Here is a 23,803-nt window from a genome sequence, read left to right on the forward strand (position 1 = left end):
AGGTGGACCAGGGGTGGCTCTAGAATGCTTTTGTACAATATGGGTATCAAACGAAAGGTGTTAATAAGTATTTTAAAAGGGAATGGGCCTTAGTTCTATGGGTGGACGCCTTTCCGGGATATCGCCATAAACGTGGACCAGGGGTGACTCTAGAATGCGTTTGTACAATATGGGTATCAAATGAAAGGTGTTAAAGAGTATTTTAAAAGGGAGTGGGTCTTAGTTCTATAGGTGGACGCCTTTTCGGAATATCCTTATAAAGGTGGACCAGGGTTGATTCTAGAATTCTTTTGTACAATATGGGTATCAAACGAAAGGTGTTAATAAGTATTTTAAAACGGAATGGGCCTTAGTTCTATGGGTGGACGCCTTTCCGGGATATCGCCATAAACGTGGACCAGGGGTGACTCTAGAATGCGTTTGTACAATATGGGTATCAAATGAAAGGTGTTAAAGAGTATTTTAAAAGGGAGTGGGTCTTAGTTCTATAGGTGGACGCCTTTTTGGAATATCCTTATAAAGGTGGACCAGGGTTGATTCTAGAATTCTTTTGTACAATATGGGTATCAAACGAAAGGTGTTAATAAGTATTTTAAAAGGGAATGGGCCTTAGTTATATAGGTGGACGCCTTTTCGAGATATTGCCATAAAGGTGGACCAGGGGTGACTCTAGAATGCTTTTGTACAATATGGGTATCAAACGAAAGGTGTTAATAAGTATTTTAAAAGGGAATGGGCCTTAGTTCTATGGGTGGACGCCTTTCCGGGATATCGCCATAAACGTGGACCAGGGGTGACTCTAGAATGCGTTTGTACAATATGGGTATCAAATGAAAGGTGTTAAAGAGTATTTTAAAAGGGAGTGGGTCTTAGTTCTATAGGTGGACGCCTTTTCGGAATATCCTTATAAAGGTGGACCAGGGTTGATTCTAGAATTCTTTTGTACAATATGGGTATCAAACGAAAGGTGTTAATAAGTATTTTAAAAGGGAATGGGCCTTAGTTCTATGGGTGGACGCCTTTCCGGGATATCGCCATAAACGTGGACCAGGGGTGACTCTAGAATGCGTTTGTACAATATGGGTATCAAATGAAAGGTGTTAAAGAGTATTTTAAAAGGGAGTGGGTCTTAGTTCTATAGGTGGACGCCTTTTCGGAATATCCTTATAAAGGTGGACCAGGGTTGATTCTAGAATTCTTTTGTACAATATGGGTATCAAACGAAAGGTGTTAATAAGTATTTTAAAAGGGAATGGGCATTAGTTCTATTCGTGGACGCCTTTTCGGGATATCAACATAAACGTGGACCAGGGGTTACTCTAGAATGCGTTTGTACGAAATGGGTATCAATTGAAAGATGTTAATGAGTATTTTAAAAGGGAGTGGGCCTTAAATAGATAAGTGGACGCCTTTTCGAGATATCGACATAAACGTGGACCACGGGTGACTCTAGAATGCTTTTGTACAATATGGGTATCAAATGAAAGGTGTTAATAAGTATTTTGAAAGGGAGTGGGCCTTAGTTCTATAGGTGGACGCCTTTTCGAGATGTCGGCATAAAGGTGGACCAGTGGTACCTCTATAATGTGTTTGTACGAAATGGGTATCAAATTAAAGGTATTAATGAGGGTTTTAAAAGGGAGTGGTGGTAGTTGTATATGTGGAGGCGTTTTCGAGATATCGACCAAAATTTGGACCAGGGTGACCCAGAACATCACCTGTCGGGTACTGCTAATTTATTTATATATGTAATACCGCGAACAGTTATCCTTCCAAGATTCCAAGGGCTTTTGATTTCGCCCTGCAAAACTTTTTCATTTCCTTCCCCATTTTACAAAGTTTTTTTCTAAAGTTATATTTTGCGTCAATAGACCAATCCAATTACCATGTTTCATCCCTTTTTTCGTATTTGGTATATTATTATGGCATTTTTTTCATTTTTAGTAATTTTCGATATCGAAAAAGTGGACGTGGTCATAGTCTGATTTCGGCCATTTTTACACCAATATAAAGTGAGTTCAGATAAGTACGTGAACTGAGTTTAGTAAAGATATATCGATTTTTATTCAAGTTATAGTGTTAACGGCCGAGCGGAAGGACAGTCGGTCGACTGTGTATAAAAACTGGGCGTGGCTTCAACCGATTTCGCTCTTTTTCACAGAAAACAGTTATGGTCCTAGGATCTGAGCATTTACCAAATTTCACAAGGATTGGTAATGTTTTGTTCGACATATGGAATTAAAAGTATCCTAGACAAATTAAATGAAAAAGGGCGGAGCCACGCCCATTTTGAAAATTTCTTTTATTTTTGTATTTTGTTGCACCATATCATTACTGGAGTTGAATGTTGACATAATTTACTTATATACTGTAAAGATATTAACTTTTCTTTTAAAATTTGACTTAAAAAAACATTTTTTTTTTAAAGTGGGCGTGGTCGTTCTCCGATTTTGCTAATTTTTATTAAGCATACATATAGTAATAAGAGTAACGTTCCTGCCAAATTTCATCATGATATCTTCAACGACTGCCAAATTACAGCTTGCAAAACTTCTAAATTACCTTCTTCGGTGCCACGCCCATTGTCCAAAATTTTACTAGTTATCTATTCTGCGTCATAAGTTCAACTCGCCTACCAAGTTTCATTGCTTTATCCGTTTTTGGTAATGAATTATCGCACTTTTTCGATTTTTCGAAATTTTCGATATCGAAAAAGTGGGCGTGGTTATAGTCCGATATCGTTCATTTTAAATAGCGATCTGAGATGAGTACCCAGGAACCTACATACCAAATTTCATCAAGATACCTCAAATTTTACTCAAGTTATCGTGTTAACGGACGGACGGACATGGCTCAATCGAATTTTTATTCGATACTGATGATTTTGATATATGGAAGTCTATATCTATCTCGATTCCTTTCTACCTGTACAACCAACCGTTATCCAATCAAAGTTAATATACTCTCTGAGCTCTGCTCAACTGAGTATAATAAAGCCTCGTTGAATAGCACAGCCTTCGGTACAGAATCACAAGAAGAATAATAAAACATTATGGGAGCATATTTTAAAAGTTTTCAAATTATGAGTCTTGTGGAAAAACACTTTTCCTTAACTTTTATTTGTTGTTTTTCGGCCTTCAATATTTAAATTATTAAATTTTTCGAGCTCAAGGCCACGCATAAATAAAAACCAAATATTTTATATCCTTCAATCTATTCTTTTCCTTAACTAAATGTTGCGCTCACTCTGTTGTTCCTAGATTTTTTCATTTCCGCTTTTCTCATTTAAGTGAAGACAATTCCATAAAATATTTTTCTTAAGCACACGCAGCACCTCCTTTTTACAGAAAAACAGGGTGATGCTTGCAACTAGTATTTCTTCAAACCACGCAACAATAGTAAACAGCGGCATCTTGTGTTTAATAGCGAGTTGAGTTTGTGCTTCATGAAAAAAGCTGAAGGACAAAACCAGGATAAGACAAATAAATGACACAAAATAAAGTTCCACAAAAATGTCCTTCGTATTTCCAAGAGTTCCACTTCCAATGTCAATGCGCCCAATCAAACCACAACTGTCAAATGAGTCAGACATTGAAACGCCTGCAATCGCATTCATTCATTAAAGTGACTTAAGGCGACAATGCGAATACTTTTGTGAAAGGACAATAGGACGCAAAGATAACTTGTGGTGAACAAAGCATAAAATATTGAACAGTGATACAAAAAATACAAAAACAACATTGAAAATATGATTAAAATAATTTTAAAAATTCATGTGAAAAAGTAAACAAGGTTAGTAACGGATAAAAAGAACATCAGTTGAAGGATACAACGAAACAATTTTACAGCGCATCGTTCATCAAACAAAAGCAATTGTTAGTGTGATTGAGTGGCGTGACTGATATTTGACACCAAAAAGAAAATACGAGAAACTAGCGTGAAAACAAAGCGAACATTGCAAGCAGCAATCGAAAAGGATGAAAATGTAAAAAAACAGTAGCGACACCCCAAAGCGGCAACAGTGAAGTAACAGCAGTAGCAGTAGAAATAGTATAATTGAAGCATACACTCAGGCGCTGTTTTATAAAAAGTTTTCAAGGCTTTCGCAAAAAGTGAAAAATATACTAAAAGCGTAAAATTAACAAAAATGTATTTAAAAAAGTTAGTTATAAAAACTGGAGACAAGATTTCAATTTTTTTAGCGAAAAGGAATTTCTTAAAATGACATAAAAATTGCTTAATAACCGCATGTCATAAGGAATTGAGTCAAACGCAAGGCTGCAATAACAAAAACAAACCTCAACAGCTGCTGTGTTATTAACAAGCGCAAGAACAACAACAAAGATAGCATAACGAGTTTATTACATAAATATTAATTAATTAAAAGGAAAATAGGAGTATTTTACGAAATCAAGACAACGCAGAAAGTGCGTAGAGACCTAAGCACAGTCAAACAGAAGTGATGAAAGTTTTTCGGAGTGACACAGCAAGCATATTGATTGCACAACAACAAGAAAATTTTGCAAGCAAAGGGTTTTACAGGAAAGCACATTTAACGAAAAAATATTTCGAATTGATTGCGTAAAAGAGCTAAGAGAATTTTAAAGAAGCAAAAAACAAATTTGAATATAAAAAATAGTTGTGTCATATGTTTGTTCCCGATTTACTCCTAAACTACTGAACCGATTTGCCCGGGCCCGGAGTTTCTGAGGGGGCCCGCAATTTAGCTGTACTATGGCATTTTTTTTTAATTCAGGAGAGTCTTTAGTTGTTCCTTGTGCAATTTTTAAGCCGAATTTCAAAAGCAACGAAAATCTGCATTTCGTTTTAATATTATAGTGAAGTGTGAAAAATAAAAATCTATATATGTAACCCGGTCTATGAAAAGGCTTATGACTAAAAAAAAAAATTTTCCACTTTTTTTCTGGTTACGATAGTTTTTGAGACGCTCTTTCACGTGGTGAAAACTAGAAAGTCCTAACTTGCTTAGAAATGTACTATAAATGTAGAGAAAGAAGAGCACAAATGAAAGACGATGAAGCCTTTGGTTCCTTCGATGCCACTTTGGTGGCTGGTGAAACATCCTCAGATTTTTTTGATAGCATTTTTTTCGATGGCAATGGAGTCAAAATATCGGTCAGAAACTGTGCTTTGCCTTCTGGGCATGACTGTTCATAATGCAAAAGAAAAACTACTAAGAAACTGAAGAAATGCATTGTTTATCTTTAACAGCTGTTTCTCGCAATTTCTTTTTTGAGTCATAAGCCACCTTTTCATAGGCCGGGTCACATATATAAAAAGAAAGGCTAAGATGTGTGTTAGTTGGTCGCCGGTGTTTGAAGAGATGCGTCGGTCGATTTTGTTCAAACTTTCACACAAGTTGCGTAAACCTCACGCGGTGGTCACTACATAGGTTTGGTTGCGATCGACGTACAGGGTCTCCATAATTTTTTTTACATTTTTTTTACACTTTTTAAACTCTTCGATGAAAAGACTTAAATTTATAAAAGAAAACTTCGGAAAAAAATCTTGGAGAAAATGTTTTAAGTTAAATATTGCAAAGGAAAAAAATTTTTTTTTTCAAACATTTTTTTTTCATATTTTCATTCTATTTCTAAGTTCAATAAAAATTTACTTTAAAAAGCGCTGTTTTTTGTGACTTTCCAAATTCTTCAATAAAAAACCAACATTTATAAAAAAATTTCGAAAACATTTTGGAAAAAAATTTTAATTAAAACGTTTTAAAATTGACAGCATTTTCAAAATTAAAAAAAAAAATCAGTTCAAGTTTTTGATGTAAATAAAAGAAAACAAAATATTTGAAAAAAACTTTTAAAGACCTAAAAATTCTCAAAAAATTTCGATTTTAGAAAAAAAACAAATATTCCGACATAAACAAAAAAAATTTAAAACTTATGATTCGAAAAAAATCGTTTTGACAAATTTTTCAATATAGTAACTTTATTTTAAAAAGTTGTTTTTGCAGAATATATTTTATTACACAAAAAATTTGGTTTTGCATAATATACTTTATTTTCGAGAAAAAACGTTGCATTTTTTCATACTAAAATGCAGTACATATTTACTTTTGAAACAAGTTCAGCTTTGGAAAAAGAAATTCTGAAGAAATATTTAATTATCTTAGAATTCTTTTTTTTTTATTTTGAAAATACATTTTAACAAAAATTTATGTTTTAAAAATCGCGTTAAACAAAAACAAGTAAGGAAGGCTAAGTTCGGGTGTAACCGAACATTACATACTCAGCTGAGAGCTATGGAGACAAAATAAGGGAAAACCACCATGTAGGAAAATGAACCTAGGGTAGCCCTGGAATGTGTTTGTATGACAGGGGTATCAAATGGAAGGTATTAAAAAGGAAGTGGGCCATAGTTCTATAGGTGGACTCCATTTAGGGATATCTCGCCATAAAGGTGGGCCAGGGCTGACTCTAGAATTTGTTTGTACGATATGGGTATCAAATGAAAGGTGATAATGAGTATTTTAAAAGGGAGTGGGTAGTTCTATAGACGGACGCCAATTAGGGATATCTCGCCATAAACGTGGGCCAGGGCTGACTCTAGAATTTGTTTGTAGATATGGGTATCAAATGAATGGTGTTAATGAGTATTTTAAAAGGGAGTGGGTAGTTCTATAGACGGACGCCAATTAGGGATATCTCGCCATAAACGTGGGCCAGGGCTGACTCTAGAATTTGTTTGTACGATATGGGTATCAAATGAAAGGTGATAATGAGTATTTTAAAAGGGAGTGGGTAGTTCTATAGACGGACGCCAATTAGGGATATCTCGCCATAAAGGTGGACCAGGGGTGACTCTATAATGTGTTTTTACGATATGGGAATCAAATTAAAGGTATTATTGAGGGTTTTAAAAGGGAGTGGTGGTAGTTGTATATGTGAAGCCGTTTTCGAGATATCGACCAAAATGTGTACCAGGGTGACCCAGAACATCATCTGTCGGGTTGGTTGGTTGGTTGCTGTGCTGCCCGGCTATGGAGCCGGGCCCAAGTAGCGCTCTAGGCGCCATTTTGATGCTCTTTCTCCTGGAACCAATTATGTGTTGGCTGAAAGTTCGCGAGTTCGGGACCGAAAGTTCGCGAGGGCTGGGCACTCGCAGATGAAGTGGGTAACCGATTCCTCGGCACCATCCTGTCTACAGCTCCTACACCTCTCATTGTAGGGGATACCCATTCTACTCGCGTGCGGGCCAAACGGCCAGTGCCCTGTAATAGTGGCCGTGATTCTGTGTATTTCCTGCCTAGATCTATTTAGTAGATCATCGGTTCTTTCCTGGTTGTACTCTGGCCAGATTAGTTTGGTGGTTCTACAGGTGTCCGTAGAGTACCAATCACGGATTGCTATTTTCCTAAGATAGGTGAGAATGTCTCTTTTAATTGATGTGAGTGGTCGATGCACGCGACTGCTTCTGTGATGTCTAACGATGCTCCCGCCTTTGCTATTTCATCCGCTTTTTCGTTGCCGTCAATGTTCCTGTGGCCGGGTACCCAGCTGAGTGTGATAGCTGCCTGGTTAGCTGCCTGGTTAGCTGCTTCAAGTAGCACCCTCTTACAGTTGTCGACGGCTTTTGGGGATATGTACGGTGATTCTAGCGCTTTTAGCGCCGCTTGACTGTCGGAGTATATGACTACCTTACCGTCTACCCGGTTCTGCAGCAGGAAGATGCAGGCCCTCTCTATTCCTTGCAGCTCTGCTTGGAAGATGATGGCTGTGTTTGGAAGGCGGATGGGGATTGCGACATTTAGTTGGTTGGAGAAGACACCTGCGCCGACGCCGCAGTCCATTTTGGATCCGTCAGTGTAGAGTGAGGTGACCCCCTCCCTGCCAACTTTGTCGGCCGACCAATCCGTTCTAAAGGGTATCTGCACCTTGTAATTTCTGTCGAAGATCAGTGTTTTTGAGAGCTAATCTGTTGTCGAATCCACACCGGCGAGCCTTGTTAGGATGTCACTGTGGCCATATCGTTTTTCTGTCCAGCATCTAGACTCCCTTAGCCTGATGGCTGTGCTGATCGCTGTATATCTGGTGTGAAGGGCCAGTGGCAGCAGGTTAAGTATAACATTTAGTGCGTCCGTCGGCCACGATCTAAGTGCACCTTTTACCCCTGCGCATGCTGCCCTTTGTATTTTGTCTAGTTTTTTAGTGTTGTATTGCTTGTTCAGGGCAGGCCACCATGCTATGGCTCCGTACGTCAGGATAGGCCTTATGACCGCCGTATAGAGCCACATCATGAGTTTTGGCTTTAGCCCCCAATTTCTGCTGAATATTCTCTTGCACGAGTAGTATGCGATATACGCCTTCTCTACCCTTTTTTCGATATTGGTTTTCCAATTTAACTTGTTGTCTATTACGACGCCTAGGTACTTAACTCTAGTTGAGAGCGAGAGTTCCGTACCATCTAGTGCGGGCAGTCGAAATGTTGGTATTTTCGTTCTGTTACTGAGCAGTATCAGTTCTGTTTTGCTAGGTTTGATGTTGAGGCCGCACGATGCCACCCAGGTATGTAGCCTGCTTAGCGCACCCTGAAGGATGTCGCTTAGCGTGGAGGGAAAAGCCCCCGAGACTGCAATGACCAGGTCGTCTGCGTATGCTACTACCTTAACACCATTCTTGTCGAGTTCGAATAGTATCTCGTTCAGTGCAATGACCCAGAGTAGTGGCGAGAGGACCGCGCCCTGCGGTGTACCTCTACCAAGTTTACGGGTCATTGTCACTGAGCCCATATCCGCTTGTATGGTTCTGTTTTCCAGCATTGATTGAGTCCATCCACAAAGGTGGTTGTCAACTCCGGCCCTTTGCAGGGCTTTCACAATTGTGCCGGTTTCGATGTTGTTGAAGGCGCCTTCTATATCTAGGAAAGCTGCTAGTGTGAATTGTTTGTAGTGTAGTGATCTTTCCACAAAGCCCGTTAGCTCATGGCGGGCGGTCTCCGTTGATCTTCCCTTCATGTAGGCGTGCTGTGCCTTTGACAGGTTTGGTCCTGTTATTATTGATCTAATATATATACCCAGAAGCCTCTCAAGGACCTTGAGCATGAAGGATGTGAGGCTTATTGGTCTGTAGTCTTTGGCATTTTCGTGTGTCCGTCTGCCCGCTTTTGGTAGAAAGATTACTTTTGTTTTTCTCCAGCTTTGTGGGATATAGGTCAGGGCGTTACTCGCTCTGTATACCACTTCCAGCCAGAGAATCATTGGATCACCTAGCTTTTGTAGCATTACCGGGATAATGCCATCAAGACCGGGCGATTTGAATGGAGAGAAGCCATTTATGGCAAACCTGATCTTTTCGCTGTCTATTATCCTGTCCAGTAGCCTTCTGAGGACTGAGAGTCCCTGCAGAGAGATTCTTTTACTGGTGCTAGATCGCATCCAGGAAAGTGAGTATTGATGAGTGTGCCCAGGGAGTCCTCTGCTGAATTTGTCCATAGGCCTGCCTCACTTCTTACGAGGTGATTGTTGTGGTGTTCTTTGGACAGAATTCTACTCAGTCTGGAGTGTTCTCTATTGAGGAGCAGAAGGATTACCAGGACACAGCCTTCGCTACCCTTATAGTTTTTTTGTATGCTTTGAGCGCCTCCCTATATGGCTGCCACTCCTTGGTTATGAGGCACTCATTAAATGCCTTCCATACTGTCCTTCTAAGTTTCCTAAGGTCTCCGCTCCACCAGGGTGGGGACTTCTTTTTACGAATACTAAATGGGGTGCACTTGTTGTAAGAGGTAGTTAACGCGAGCTCTACCTTGCCGACTAGCTCATCGAGCTTTTGCGGGCAGTTTATGTTTGGTTCGCTTATTTCTAAAGCTGGCTTAGATAGCCTTACAAATTTATCCCACTTTGTTCTTCTTGGGTTTCTGTAGCGGCATCTCTGGCCAGATCCAAATTTGATGTCGAAGAAGATCCAGCGGTGGTCCGAGAGAGAGGCTTTGTCTGACACTCTCCAGTTTTCCACTAGCGCCGGGTCCTCGTCGGTTGTCAAAGTTAGATCTAGAACTTCCTCCCAGCCCTGAAACCTGTCTGAATCAGGGAATATAAAAGTAGGCTTGTGGCCCCTGTTGCAAATACTGAGGTTAGAATTAAGAATAAAGTGTAGAAGGGACTCACCTCTCTCGTTGGTTGAGGAGCTGCCCCATATCGTGTTTCTTACATTGGCGTCGCAGCCTATAATTATGCTGCACCCGCCGCTATTATTTATAAAGTGTGCCAGCTCTGGAGGTGGAGCCATCCTCTCATGGGCCATGTAGGCCGAGACCACGTAGATGGCCTGGTTGGACACGCCCTCTAGCTTTACCACTGTTAGGTCTGCTGTCCTGTAATTTGAACATAAGAAAGCATTTATACCTTTTTTGATTAAAATGCCTGCTCTTGGCTTACCTGCATCCACTTTGAAGAACAGATTGTGTGTGCTGATGTTTAGCCCCCTGATTTCTTGATTTTGGACCCAGGGCTCTTGGATTAAGGTGATGTGGATGTCCTCCTCACCGAGAAGGATTTTAAGATTATCTTATCGGTGAGGAGGACATCCACATCACCTTAATCCAAGAGCCCTGGGTCCACAATCAGGAAATCAGGGGGCTAAACATCAGCACACACAATCTGTTCTTCAAAACGAATGCAGGTAAGCCAAGAGCAGGCATTTTAATCAAAAAAGGTATAAATGCTTTCTTATGTTCAAATTAAAGCACAGCAGACCTAACAGTGGTAAAGATTATTTGATATTGACACCCTGCAGCAGATTACCTGCCCCTTCAACTTCATCAGGGTCGTCTTCAGCAGGGATTGTTTCGCCGCGGAATACCTTTACCTTGGCCATGCGAAAAGCAAAGGCAATTTTGTAGTCCGCCTTGGCCAGAGCCTCTAGGGACTCCTCTCAAATGGCCACCAGGATTGGTTTGCTGGTTTTCGACGGCGTTTCTTCTTTTATTAGCTGCCATCCTGCAATGACCGGAATGTTGCTGTTATAAAACTTGATACAATCCAGCAACTCCTCTCCCTCTTCAGCAGGGATTGTTTCGCCGCGGAATACATTTACCTTGGCCATGCGAAAAGCAAAGGCAATTTTGTAGTCCGCCTTGGCCAGAGCCTCTAGGGACTCCTCTCAAATGGCCACCAGGATTGGTTTGCTGGTTTTCGACGGCGTTTCTTCTTTTATTAGCTGCCATCCTGCAATGACCGGAATGTTGCTGTTATAAAACTTGATACAATCCAGCAACTCCTCTCCCGAGTCCTCCAGGGGGAAGCCAAATGCGCGCACGAGGTCTCTTCGGAACCTCTGAGGCAGGTATAAGCCTTAGCTGGAGGTTGTTTATCTCTCCGCTATTTTGTGCTACACACCTTGTTAGAAATTCCAACGAGACCTCGTCGGCACACCTGATTATCCTGTATCCTCTCAGGGTCTCGGAGGAGTCAAAGACTAGGAGAGGTCCAGTCGGGTTGTCGCGCACGTGCCGCATGGCAAGTTTCGACAGCCCGACCTCGATCTCCACCCAGTTCTGCTGAATTGTTGCTGGCGATCGACTGTCAGCATCCACTATGGCCACTTGCAGGTGGTCTCTGGCGACTTCACTGAAGTGTCTCCTGGATGTCTGTTCCGTGTCCGCCCGTTTGGGCTTTTTCGAAACAGCCTCACTGCTATTTTCATGGCTGGATCTGTTTCTCTTTTGAGAAACGTCCCCAGCCGAGCTTGGTTTTCTAGGTTGTTGAGGAGTCGGATGCTCCCTTTGGAAGCGTTCGTACTCCTCCACAACCGATGTGAGAGATGCGATTTCAACAGAACGGCTTGCGATCGCGCCACTTTATATTCGCCGTAGAGTATACAGCGCTCGCTGGTACCTGTTACGCCTAATCTGTCCTTGACTATTTTTTCCTCTTCTTTCCTTTGGAGGCCTGTGTACTGTGGTTGGTACCACCAGCCTCTTTAGGGTTGGAAGTTGGTCCCTGGGTACTGTGGTTGGTACCCATCTGTTGTTGTTGGTACTGATTGAGCCTTTGGTGTACTGTGGATGGTACTACCGCCAGCGCTGGTAATCGTCTCCTGAGTGGAGGCGAGAAGCGTCTCCTCTTCAGACTCCGTCGCATGTGGCAACGGGGCCTGTGCGAAATAATGTCCGTAGTCGTTGTCCTTATCGTCGTCGCCGTCTCCGTCTTCGTCAGCGTAACGTCCATTGTAGAGTCGTTTGCGTCCAGTGTCGTTTCGTCCGAGTTTTTGTTTTTTTGTTTGTTTGGTGATTTGTGTTTTGGTTCATGTTAGTCCCACGAGTAAGCCGGAAAAGTTTGGTCACTCGTCCGCAGAGCCGGTATGCGTTGAGAAGGCACTTATACAACCGACCTTGCCCGGGCGTCGGAGGGGAACGTTCGCAATTGTATTAACCCACCCGCTGACTATTCATTCATCGGCACGGGTACCTCAACACCTTGGATTGGGGTGGTGCTGGTGCAGCAATCCTCCCGTCGCTTACAGTCGCAGGAGACGTAAACTTACCTGTTGAGATCTGTTTACAATCCCACGGTTGCAAGCCACGAGAGGCATTCCTCTTAGTTCACCACCGTCTGAGGTTCTCTAATAGAGAGATTCCTCAGGCAGTCGTTTAAGCCCCCTCGCCAGCGACAAGGCGGCCAGCACGAGAAGGGCATCTGTCGGGTACCGCTAATTTATTTATATATGTAATACCACGAACAGTATTCCTGCCAAGATTCCAAGAGCTTTTGATTTCGCCCTGCAGAACTTTTTCATTTTCTTCTATTTAATATGGTGGGTGTCACAACCATTTTACAAAATTTTTTTCTAAAGTTATATTTTGCGTCAATAAACCAATCCAATTACCATGTTTCATCCCTTTTTTCGTATTTGGTATAGAATTATGGCATTTTTTTTAATTTTTCGTAATTTTCGATATCGAAAAAGTGGGCGTGGTCATAGTCGGATTTCGGCCATTTTTTATACCAATACAAAGTGAGTTCAGATAAGTACGTGAACTGAGTTTAGTAAAGAAATCTCGATTTTTGCTGAAGCTATCGTGTTAGCGGCCGAGCGGAAGGACAGACGGTCGACTGTGTATAAAAACTGGGAGTGGCTTCTACCGATTTCGCCCTTTTTCACAGAAAACAGTTATCGTCCTAGAAGCTAAGCCCCTACCAAATTTCTTAAGGATTGGTAATGTTTTGTTCGACATATGGAATTAAAAATATCCTAGACAAATTAAATTATAAAGGGCGGAGCCACGCCCATTTTGAAATTTTCTTTTATTTTTCTATTTTGTTGCACCATATCATTACTGGAGTTGAATGTTGACATAATTTACTTATATACTGTAAAGATATTAAATTTTTTGATAAAATTTGACTTAGACAGTTTTTTTTTTTTAAGTGGGCGTGGTCGTTCTCCGTTCCTGCCAAATTTCACCATATCTTCAACGACTGCCAAATTACAGCTTGCAAAACTTTTAAATTACCTTCTTTTAAAAGTGGGCGGTGCCACGCCCATCGTCCAAACTTTTACTAATTTTCTCTATTGTGCGTCATAAGTTCAACTCGCCTACCAAGTTTCATTGCTTTATACGTTTTTGGTAATGAATTATCGCACTCTTTCGGTTTTTCGAAATTTCGATTAAATAGCGATCTGAGATGAGTGCCCAGACGGACGGACGGACACGGCTCAATCAAATTTTTTTTTCGATACTGATGATTTTGATATATGGAAGTCTATATCTATCTCGATTCCTTTATACCTGTACAACCAACCGTTATCCAATCAAAGTTAATATACTCTCTGAGCTCTGCTCAACTGAGTATAAAAATATAGAAAAAAAAATTGCATCAAAAAATATCTAAAAGCAATATACAAAAAAGAACCTTAAAAAATTTCAAACATTAAAAACTTAAAAAAGTAACTTAAAAAAGAAAATATTTTAAATTAAGAAATAAAAAAATTTTGGAAGTTTTAAATCTTAAGTTTCAAAAATAAATGGACAAATTTTAAAATAAAAAAAAATTATTCTTCAAATAAAAAAAATAATTACAAAAAAATTTTTTAAAATTTTCTTTGAAAGTAGCTCTGAACTAAAAACATTACTAAAAAATTAAATTTTCAAAAGAAAAAAAGTTATTTAAAACTAATTTAACACTAATTTAACGAAGAACGAAACAACAACTACACCGAATATTGTTTTATCAGGTAAGTTGACGGTAATTAACATAACTGAACATATACATATCTTTTATTTTCACGTTTCTTATAAGATTTGGTTTAGGTCAAAGAGATATGTACAAAAACTAATCGGGCGCAGCGAAGCACCTAAAGGGCCCTCTGAAAATGCCGATTGAGAAGGGAGTTCCATGAGGTAGTCATAAACAAAGATATGAAATACTCAGAGCAAGGGTAGTTAAACCTCGAAATGAAAAATTTACTACATTTAAATGGGGATGAGTTGTGAGTACTTGTATACACTTTAAGGAGCACTCCTTTTATGATTCAATGGAGTACTCCCGATTTTTATAGGGATATAGATCGATAGAGACAAGAATCAAAGACTGGCAGTTTGACCATGGAAGTTATCATGACGCCTTCAATATGGTAATTTCAACCCGATTCTTTTTATCAGCACTAGAAACCCTGATGTCGGTAGGGGGGGAAATGTTATAATATAATGGCGTGTGGTGAGAGAACTTCTTAGTCAGAATGGATATACTCAGCATGTCGTACAGTGTAAATTCCGGCATGCATCAGAGAGTTTCATATACTACCTTTCCGCGACAATGATGTGGAGAGAGGTTACTTAACTACAACAAGAGGTGATTGGAGGACATATTTTTAAGCCTTTGGCAAACGCTTTGTGAAAATTCTAGTAAGGGTCGGGTGACGTTTGAGTACATCCAGAGCGTTTTAGATTTAATCTGAGTCTGAGTTTTTTTGCTAACAGTTCATGGTTTTCTTAATGCAACCTTTATGCCTCCATATCTGAATGATGGTATTACTATCATCATTAGGCAAAGACTACCAATTACACTATTTATGCTATCCGAGCCCAGTCTTAATCTGATTCTAGGAATCATCCACCAGCTAATAAAGTATTTAGTAAATATGAGACAGATTAAATCGTGACTAAGGTCAGATAAGAAGCAGGGATGGTATTTAGCTCCGGAGGTAGATTGATACCAGCATTACTTTGGGAAGAAGCTATATGCTCAGTGCGTAAGGCAACCTAATAACAGTTGGTAGGGCTCTCATCTCACATTTGGGCTATGCCACAATGATATGTACTCTATACTGAAACGGTCTTAAAGATCGAGTAACCGGGCTAGTTAACCTAGTTGCAGACAGCGTTTGAAACCACTCTACTGAAGGGTATTCTTCTGTCCATGAGTCAACACCCAGCGCTGTCTTGTGCTGCTACTACTCGTTTCCCGTACTAAATGCCTCTTTACCAATTGTTTCACCAAAAACTTATCTAAAAGTGACAAAGCTAAGCCATCTGGGTTGAGCTTCCACAATGAGTAACCAACATACCGTCATTATCAAACTCATACACGTATAAAAACCATCGTCCATTTATTCTCAAGTATTTACAACATAAATCCTAAATGTCTTAGTCCATTCTAAAATGTTGACATCTCAAAACAATGTTGAAACTATTTTTGGAGTGTGAGTAACAAAATATGTAAAAAGTTTTAATGAAATAATGCGGCGCAAAGTGTAGGCGGATAAAATATTCTGTCCAACATGTGGTCATCTAGTGTTAAGTCGTCAAGCTGACCAGTAGGAAAAGTTTTGTTGCAGAAGCAGTGGAAACCAAAAGATAGCTAGTTTGCAGTGGATGTTGAGAAATCCTGGAGCCACAGGATTGAAATATCTAGGATGGTGGCAAACAATTACTGAGCGCAGGAGGGTTCAAGGGGATGAATACAAGAAGCTGGGAGTAATGGATACTAATCCATAGAGTATATTTGGTTCTTAACAAGCTTAATTCAATATGTAGCATGACAAAACGTGATACGATGGGCGCAGATGCCTTTAGGGCCCTGATTGTATGATGAATCTGGAGGCTAACATGCTTGAGTGAGTTTCCACCTTGCTTGAACCATGTCGCTTCAGACACAGAAGTACCTAAGAAATTTTAAGAGGTCTTTCAAGTATCTTTCGATCTCGGATGAACCAAGTTTACTCATGTCTTTCTAACATATGCCAATTACAATTGTCAGGAAATCGAAAACTCGTAATATTGGGAGGCAAAGGTTCTAGAGTCACTAGAAGCTAGTCTCCGTGCCTTACACCAAACGGAATGGCGAAGTAGATTCTTCTATCAATAATTAATTAGTACCATAGGGCTTGGGAGCAGAAGACGCAACTTCTCTGATCTTGAGGGGACCTTCCTTCGTATTCAAAATTTTAAAAACGCCTCTCAATGGGAGGCGACTGCGGTTTGGTATGGTGCCTTTAGAATCAGCCACTCTACGAAGGATTGCTGACATAGTAGACTCTCATAGTTCTAATAATTGCATTGTCGATTTAAATTTATTTAGCAAAGAAGCCGTCTTCCCTAGGTTGTACAGCTAATTTTCAATGAAGAGAGCCACCAGTCGTCGGAGTCTTTGACAGCGGATATGTCCTTTTTGTAAATTAGTCCAAATTATTATTATCCCTTTACAAGACCCTCGCTCCCAAGCTTGCTCATGCTCAATGAACTTTTGGGAAGGCTTTTAAGCGAGAGTCGACTTCGAACTTAATTGATGTCTTCATAGAGAATTCCGAGCTCGGCTGTATATGACGTCCTTCAAGCTAGTTGCGTCCTTCAGGCAGCAGACCCTTTCTCTCTTAAAAATCCTGTCATTCAAAGGCTTTAAATTATGACAGTGTTTCGAGTTAGTTCTATTTAGCCCTAGTGTGCCTTAAACAGTTCTTTCTGAGAGATATTTCCATCGCCAGCAATTCCTCCTTCAAAACAATTTTACTACGTCTACCAAATCAAGTTTGACCTCGGCTGACCACTGCGACTAAGGATTGAGTTGACAAATATCGAGATCTTCAAAAAGCAGCTGCACTCTCTTTGGACACTTCTATCGTGTGATACATTTTGTGCTACACTGTACATTCAGCACACAAATAATATCTCAACTGCCTCATCCTGCCAGTCGCATTCCAAATTTTTTGCTTCATATAATTATTTTATTGCCGTCTGTGAATGTGTATATGTGTGCGTGAGTAAGTCTGCCAAAACTATATGCGCCTAAAAGCCCATATGCATGCGCTCTAACACCTACAAACAACAACACGATGCTACTTCAGCGTCCGTTTGCAGGTCATGACCAATGCACAAATACAAAAGCGCCAAAACACAGGCAAGTGGACTCATCGAAAAGACCCGAGAAAAAAATACTTGGTATGAGTAAACTACAAAAATACACACACACATACATACGTCCACCCATACATTTGTTAAATCGCTTAGTCAGCTGCCCGACACAAATATTTACTACACCCATCAGACTAGAAATTTGTCGCCTGAACACAAAATTAGTCCTTTGTGCGTAAATTTTTTAATTGTTTGTTTTTGTTATTGTAAAAAATATCTTTATGCACGCAATTTGCTTTTAAAGCTGACCCGTGGGTCTAATTTTGTTTGGTTTTGATATTTTATTTTGTGGATATTAAGTAATGAGCATATTTGGAGCTTTTAAATTCTATCTTGCAATAATTCAAATTCATGCGGTTTAGCGACCAGCGGGTTAGGGGGTCAGAATATACCCGCGGTAGTTATGCCTGTCGTAAGAGGCGGCTAAATTACCAGATTCAAGGGGCTGTGTAGCGCAAACCTACAGGTTGCCAGCGCAATATATAGCTTCTCCAAACCCAATTGTCAACCTCACCTATCCGCGGCGAATCCTGTTTCACTAACAGATGAGGCTCTGACGACCCCAAGCCCCACATGGAACTTGGGGGTGGGGAGGGAGGGATGGCCTGAAGGTTTAATGTGGCCATATAAATCGTTCCCGAGATGGTCGGGCTAGCATCTTAGTGGTGCTGTGTTACCGGAGCGTACCAGATCTGTATCCGGCAAAGGACCATCATATCGATAACACTCCCCAAAGCCTTCGGGGAGCAACCTTATCGCTACAACAACACAACTGAGCGCTTCTGATGACATGAGAAATTGTTGGTCCCGTGACCTCTACCTATCGGGATTCGTGAGACTGCGAGGCAAGAAGTCTTCCAAAGGTTCGACCTTTCGGTGGGTGAGCCCGTCTCTGCTTAGCATCGCTACCTTCTGATAGTTAGAAGAGGATCTTATTTCACATAATAGACTGCGTAAGCCTTTAATCGAAAGTGCGCCGTTCTTATCTAAACCAATGAAGTCTCTAAGTCTTCGTTAACCCCTATATTCTCTGGGAACTAACTCCTTTACTTACTCAAGCTATTGAAGATTTCTTCAGTTTACCAAAATATCCCATATCGTTGCTGAAAATTGTTTTCGGCCCTTCAGTGCATCCTTAAATGCATGAGACCACAATAAAATGAGATCCGTACCTGAAATCATTCTTATTTTGAAAGTCTGTTTGCTGTTTAGGTCCCTTAAGACATCCAAGTAGTTTTCAATTTGAAAATGGCTTAACCCAGTATCTGAGTAACATAATAGACGCCGGCACACTCCTTTAAACCAATAAATGCTTCAAAAAATCATCCCGAAATTATTTAAGTCCATAATTTTACTCCAAAGGGTAACTTAAGTCTTTGGGAAAACATTTCTTTTAATTTTGGTATAAGGTTAATTCAGTGTATTGTATCAGCATCCCAGTTTATTTGGGTTTCCGGTATATTCTAGGAAGACACACTGTTAACCTCCGAAACACTGAAATCTCACAGAGTCGACCTTTATAGCTTCCTTATCTATGGTATGTGCACGGGCTTTTTATTCAGGAGTTCCTATAGTAGTCTTACCAACATGTTCTTCCGAATTTTTTTTCCCTCATGCATTGATAAGGCTTTTGTTGTTGTTTACTTTGTATCCTCCCACGGACATCGCATTGCGTCCCCATAGCCTATGCCTGCTGCGCTCAGACCGGAACCTGCGTCTCACTTACGATTTAAGGACTTTTTTAATTATTTTACGGACAATGTGAGACTTTTGACTGCACAAAGTACATACGATAGTCCTCAGCATTGTACAATAACGGCTTCTGTGCAGCAGCGGTAACATAGCGCTTCCTAGTTTTTCGAACTGTGGGTTGTTGCTGTTAGAAATTTGGTTTACAGAATCACTAGTGTAAGCCTTCGAATAGTTCGGGTGCATACTAAGGTTATAAGGTAATCATGGGGCTTATTCCATGTCCACACCTCTTGACCTTGCTCAGAAAAGCCCTGCCGCAAGCTAATTTTAATCAGTAATGTCATATCCCCTGGGTCATAGTTCTATTATGATACGTTAAGTAAATCTTACAGCCCCGAATGGCATTGGACTTGACCCTTTTTCACAGTTTGCTCCATAGATGAATAGAATTTCCTTAGCTTATCAACCATAACAGTAGGACCCACATCACGTCTATGTCATTGTTCGATAGCTGCTCTCAGACTTCTCGGCACTTGGTGCCGGTAGTGTACTTTTCGCGAGCTGTACCAAAGCTCGGTGTCATCAATCGACCTGTCTGTGTAAGACTTGAAAAGTTTCGCTGAGTTTCAATAGTTTTTGCGTTAGTTTTATCTCAGCCCAGTGTCGTCAAACGGCCTCTCAGTCTCGGATTAAGAAAGGTCTATTGACTTTTTTTATTTTTTGCCTTAGCTTTGCAATGCCGATGCGAGCCCTTAGTCGAGGCATCTAACTAGCCATGTTATTATTCTTCTTCATCTTGTAGTGATACAATTACTACCCGAAGGTTTTGGGAAGTGTTATCGATATTGATGATCCTTTGCTGGATATACATCCGGTACATTCCGCTAACAAGCACCATAAAGGTACTAGCCCGACCATTCCGGAAACGATTATATGTGAGCACGTTGAATCTTCTAGGCTATGGAAATGACACGTAGATCAGAAAGGGATCATCACCACCTATTTTCTCGACTTGCGAAAGCCTGTTTATGTGCCTCCCTAAACTTTGGAAGAATTTAGGAAACTCCCCTTAGATATATTTGAAGATGGTTCACTTTGTGCGGTAAGTCAGCTTGAACTAAGTGCTTTCACAAAAGTTTTACGCGGTTTTACGCGACGTGGCAGACTTCCGGAATCTTTCCGGGTCGCGCAATATTGAAACGTAAAAAAATGAATCAGTTTAGCTCATTAGGAACCTGCCGAGAAGCTATTAAAACATTCATGAGCTCAAACTCGCTTTGACCGAGCTCGTTTAGTATTTGAGAAAATGAAATTCAGTGCCATAAGGAGACTTCAAAAAAATATATATTCACTTGACACGCTGTCAATTATTTTTCAGCGCCACTTTGTAAATCGTGCTTTTTTAATGTCATTTTCATCGTCCCATTATTACATACACACACGCACAAAGAGAGACAGGAACTCTTGAAACTATTTTCGTGAATTCTTAATTATGTAATCAGCTGTTTTTGACCTTCGATGTCGGGCTAACGACTTATAAGAAAATGGACAAATGTACGAGTCCTTATGCACGTATGGTGAGTGTGTGAGTGCATGAGTGTTGTGCACGAGCGGAGCACAAGCAAAACAAAAAACAACAACAACTGTACAACAAAGTATTATAATGGCAGCGAACGTAAACAAGCAGCCACAGCATGGAACCCCAATGTTAAGTGCAAAAAATTGAGATGTTGGTGGCAAAGAAAGAGGGTGAAGAGCAGAGTGTGTAGTGAAAATGTCAAAAAAAGAAAAAGTGTGAGGCAAAAAGAGTGTGAAGTATTTGTGGAGGAGTGGCACCAGCTAAAATAATACGGAGGCACTACAAATTTAAGTTAACAGCTGTGACTAAAATTTTAAGTTTTTCTTTTTTGCGTTGGTTTATTTTTAAGTGCTGTTGTAACTAGACAAATTTTTGTGTACAAATACAACAATTTACATAATTTAGGCACTGCAAGGCGCCCATTTTGTCGTAAATAATTTGTTACTTGTTGTTTGGTTATTTTTTTAACCACTTTTGGCATTGGTTTTTGTTGTTGCCGTTTTTTTTTTAAACACACTTGCACAAGTAATTGTTGTATTTCCTTGAACTCGTTTGTGTTAACTGTTTGACAAATTTTCTTATTACGCTTTAAAATTATTGGATTTTTGGAGGAAACAAATTGAAGGAAAATGTTATACCCGTATGCGGAGATCAAAGAACCTAAGGAGGCACCTCTCAGCATTAGATTACCACTCTTTGTTATTAGTATATTTTCAGACCGTCCTAAACTGATCACTTTGAGGTTATTTCTCCCGCAATGTCTCTTAGTTCAGGTAGAAACATAATAACCGCAATTGGGGATCGAAAAAGTCAGAGGAGGGACTTTTAAGCTTTCACAAGTGGCTTATGAAATCTAGTAAGAATAGTGACAGACCGTCCTCAGCTGATCATCTTTAGGTTGTTTCTCCCGTAATGCCTTATAATTAACGCCCACATAAGGAGGTCGAGAAAGATGGAGGAGTGACTTCTCAGCTTTCGACAACCGCTCATTGTACTTAGTATAATGATAGATTGTCCCTAACTGATCACCTTCAGATTATGTATCCCGTAATATCTCTTTATTCAGGTAATAGGGTATTACCCGCAAGCGGAGATAGAGGAAGTTAGAAGCGGGACTTTTCAGCTTTATAAACCCCTAGTTGTGTTAAGAACACGGGAAGACCGTCCATAGCTGATTATCTTTAGATGATTTCTCTCTTAGTGGCTTAGACTTTAGGTGGATCCAAGCTTTTCGTCATAACTTTCGCATCCTTGAAGGTTGTGAAGTCATTCTTGATTACACTGTAGTAAGCCAAATTCAAAGTTAGAAAATGAGCCTTTATGTGTGACGAAAGAAAGCTCTGGAAGCTGCAAAAGAGCTTTCGTGAGGAAATGTGGACTGTCACCGCATATCATCCATGGCATGTGTAGTACAGTCATTTGACCGATAGTAACGTATGGAGATCTTTTCTGGTGGAAGGGGCCAGGCAAAAAAAGCATTTATCTTTGGGTTTGGAAGGTGCATGTCTGGGTATATCAGGCGCAGTAAACAGCACACCTCAGGAAGGGTTAAACGTAATTTTTCACTTGAAGTCTCTACAAATGTTCGTGCTCTAGAAAAGCTCTATGTCTAAAAAAAATTCAGCATGTGGAAATCAACCGAAAACAGGAACGGGAACAATATAACGTCCGACATCGACCATATCACAGAGCTTTTTGATTTCCAGGTGCATATTATTAACATAGGGGCATTACAATCTACACAAAGGTCTCGAAAATGAAAAAGAGAATTGAATCTGGAAAGTATTCAAAGCATCTACAGGTAAATCAATCGTACCGACTTCTTGACTCATGCGGTGCCTTCCAGGCAGAGGTGAATGTCATAAAGAGAGCAGTCAGACCGCACCAGGATTTGTACGGTCCCAAGTATCAACGTAACGATCTTTGTGATAAAGTCGGATATCGTACAGAGGTGTCGAGACTCGCTGGTGTCCATAAGACAACTAATTGTCTCATTTTGATGGGTCCCGGGGCAGAGCGATTTTTAAAGGAATAAAATGAAAGATTAGATGGCCAGGAAAGATTACGAAATGTACATAGGCGAGGCGGACAGCTCCGTACGACCACCGCTAGGGCATCTCCTGAGGAAAATCGAGGAATAAGGGATTAGGGCAACGAACTTGCTGTGGACCAACCGGGATGATTGCAAGGTCTCAAAGTCCTTTAGGCCATGTATGGTTATTAAGGAAACTGGCTTCCTTCTCAAGCTAAATAAATCTGCAGTGAGAGTATTTACGGGTGTCATCACATGCTAATGCACCAATACTCCGAGAGAGGCGCACACCAACAAGCTTCCTTGAGAGAAGCCGTCTGAATGACAAGGAAAAGGAGTCGACTAACCTAACCTAAGTCAAGAAGTTTGTACAGTCCTCGAATATAAAAATTCAAAAGTTTGAAAATGCTAAATTGTTTGGAGATATTTCGGAATTTGCCAAGCGTAGTAGCTTAATGAAGAAACAGAAGTTTTGGAGTCATTCTTAGACTGCTTAATACGACTACTGTATCAGCAGCCAATCAGGGTGTTGTATGATCAAATCTTTGGATTTCTCTGAAATTATAAAGTAGTCCCATGTTGGGCGCGTAAAAAAATGCTACCGCATGTTAAAAGAGTTAGTATTATCATTTGCAGCATTAGATCTCGTCAAAAACTTTCGTCCTACACCTATCGGTCTATCCTACGGCCAAATGGTGTTCCATTAGATCTTTTGGTTTATTTTATTGCTTACTGAAATCTGTGTTTCTCTCGCCGCTTTGTTCATGATTCTTGGCGCCAAATGCATGTCTTTCGCTAACTGTGGTATAACTATCTTAAGTAGTTGCAAATTGGGTGTGGGACGGGGACCGAAAAATGGGAACTTCTTCAGGAACTTCTGTGAGTTGTATTGTTGTAGCAATCAAGACATTCCCGGAGAGTTTTAAGTAGTGGTATTGATGGTAATGGCCCTTTCCGAATATCCAGTATGTTTCACCAGCAAGCACCATTAAGGTACAATCCCGACCAGCTCGGCAACGATTTAATATGACTATATTAAGGCCATGCCGACCCCACTTTCAAATTCCATGAGGGACTTGTGTTCGCCAGAGCCACATCTGCTGAGTATGTGTATGATT

At 40.4% G+C, this 23,803-nt stretch overlaps 1 protein-coding gene across 6 annotated transcripts in view; it reads left to right on the top strand.

The window, feature by feature from the left end:
• Positions 1-3,621: 3,621 nt before the first annotated feature.
• The window catches only part of LOC137249118 (uncharacterized protein CG3556), a 63,631-nt gene continuing 43,449 nt past the window's right edge, over positions 3,622-23,803 (top strand). Inside the window, exons 1-2 of one of the 6 annotated variants that reach the window (XM_067780334.1) lie at positions 3,622-4,161; positions 14,083-14,207. The gene's annotated coding sequence lies outside the window, so the exon portion shown is untranslated. The remainder of the gene's footprint in view (positions 4,162-14,082; positions 14,208-23,803) is intronic. The other 5 variants (XM_067780332.1, XM_067780336.1, XM_067780337.1 and 2 more) reach the window with 5 other exon arrangements.

Source organism: Eurosta solidaginis, chromosome 4, assembly GCF_040869045.1.
Source record: "Eurosta solidaginis isolate ZX-2024a chromosome 4, ASM4086904v1, whole genome shotgun sequence".
NCBI lineage: Eukaryota > Metazoa > Arthropoda > Insecta > Diptera > Tephritidae > Eurosta > Eurosta solidaginis.